The sequence below is a fragment of the Chrysochloris asiatica genome, unplaced genomic scaffold (assembly GCF_000296735.1).
Source record: "Chrysochloris asiatica unplaced genomic scaffold, ChrAsi1.0 scaffold00035, whole genome shotgun sequence".
Taxonomy (NCBI): domain Eukaryota; kingdom Metazoa; phylum Chordata; class Mammalia; order Afrosoricida; family Chrysochloridae; genus Chrysochloris; species Chrysochloris asiatica.
This window is the reverse complement of record NW_006408553.1, coordinates 15,668,295-15,670,791: the sequence shown is the minus strand read 5'-3', so window position 1 is coordinate 15,670,791 and position 2,497 is coordinate 15,668,295.

Genomic DNA, 2,497 nt, shown 5'->3' with positions numbered 1-2,497 from the left:
AGAGATTAGTTTGACAGACATTCTTTAATTTCCTAAGACCCTAATGAAAGCCTCTTGATACTCTGGAATATTAGCTTCACCTGAACATTAAACACACCCTTCCAGAGAGTGGATAGGAACGACTTCAGTCCTTTCGCCTCCCTTACTCAAGATACTTGTTGATAGAATAGAATGCCTATGCAATAAATTAGCTTTGTCTCTGGTCCATACTATAAACTGGAGAACAAGAAACAGGAACGTGTAAATATGCAAATGCCAATATGTCTTAATTCATTAGTAACTTTATGATCTTTCTCCTCTTCTCTATTCCAGTATCAAAGGGGAATTTCCAAAATAATGCATGGATCCAGGCAAGCAATGTTACTATTTTATCAGCATTTAGTCTTTTTCCTTTGACTTTCAGCAGTTTGTCTATATTGTATCATAGATTCAGTCTCTCTCTCTCTCTTTTTCTTTGTTCAGGTTGGAGATTTACTCACTGAGCTTTCTCAAATCTGTAAATTTGTGTCTTTCACCAAACTGAACAACAATTTGACCATCATTTTTCTAATATTTTTGCTGTTCCTTTCTCTATCTTCCTCTTCTTTTGGCACTTCAATTATGTGAGACTTCTTTATATTGGTTCACACATCACTTATGTTCTATAGATTTATTTTATTCACTCCGTTCTTCAAATTGGATATTTACTACTAATATACTTTCAAATTCATTGACACTTCTACCGTCCCAAATTTGCTGTTAAACCTCTACATTGAAGTGTTTTAGAAAAACAAAAAACAGAAAACAAAACAGCTTATTTGGGGATGCATTTAGATTTACAGAAAAGTTGTTATTATCATCCTCATCCACTTTCCCTCATCACTGCCATCTTACATCAGTATGTTCGTCAAAACTAGGAAGTTAGCATTAGCATTTTATTATGAAATAAACTTCAGACTTTATTTAGATTTGACCAATTTTCCCATTAGTGCCTTTTTTCCATTCTAGGATTCAATCTTAGGTACTACATTGTATTTTGTGGTCATATATTCCCAGTCCCTGTGGTCTGTGAGTTTTTCTGTCTTTCTGTGTCTTGAGGAATTCAAGACTGAGTTTGTCTGATGTTTTTCTCATGAGTTGTAGTTTCTGAATAGAATACAACAGAGGTGAAATGTCACTCTTGTTGTATCACATCAGTGCTAAATGACATCCACATGGCATCTCTGGTGATGCTAACTTTCATTACGCATGTGAAAGTTGGATAATGAATAAGGAAAACCATAGAAAAATTGATGCATTTGAGTTATGATATTACAGAATATTGAAAGTACCATAAACTGCTAGAAGAACAAACAAATCACTGATGGAAGAAGTATAGTCAGAATGCTCCTTAGAAGTAAGGATGGTGAGATGTTGTCTCTCATACTTTGGACATGTTATCAGGAGGGACCAGTCCCTAGATAAGGACATTACACTTGGTTAAGTGGAGGTTCAATGAGAAAGAGGAAGACCCCCCTCCCCCAATGAGATGAATTGGTACAGGGTTTCCAAGGCTGTAAATCTTTACGGGAGCAGAAAGCCTCATCTTTCTCCCACAGAACAGCTGGTAGTTTCTAACTGCTGACCTTGCAGTTCACAGGCCAATTTGTAACCACTACGCTACCAGAGCTCCTAGGGATGTTAAAGTTCCCTCCCATATATACACAACTTATAGGGCATCCTGGTGTGGCCCTGTAGGATATGTACTGGGTTGCTAACCACCTTCAGGGTCACTATGATTTGGAACCAACCGGACAGCAGTTACCAACAGCAGCAAGTAGGTAGCCAAGTCCACATATAAAACCAGATACATCTAAATTGCATATCAACAATGAATAATGATGACTTGGGCTTATGAGTTAGTTGAAGTGTCATGTTAATAGTGGAGTCTACAGATAAAGAAAACTACCTTGAGAGTAAGGCTAAAAATTGTTATTGTTGTTTAATGCTGTCGGGTTGGTTCGGATTCATAGCAACCCTGTAGTGGGTTTCCAAGGAGAGGCTGGTGGATTTGAACTGGTGGTTTTGTGGTATAATTCAACCTTGTGATCCAATGCTTATCCTACAGTGCCACACCAATACTTCAAGCTATAGACGGACTTCCTCAAATAACACAGTAGACTTCCTTAAAAGAGATGATAATCAGCATAAAAAATGCTTCCTGTGCTTGGCACAGTCTAAAATAAACAGTTAGAATCTAGCCAGACAAATAAAATTTAGATCTAACTTTCTCAAATCATCTCAATTACCAAGAAAAGCAGCTAAAAAGAGATCTTCAGACACAATAATAAAATTACTATATACTCTCCCTTGAAATTTTTACACATCCTATAATCCCTTTCTTTATACCTCTCACCCACTACCCTAAATTATATTTAAGTTACTACTGAAATTCAGTCCAGAAAACCACCAAAGATGCAGTGTTCCTCTCAACTTGATTTACATTACTAAAATAGATCTGTTGAGTGAGGGAACAGCT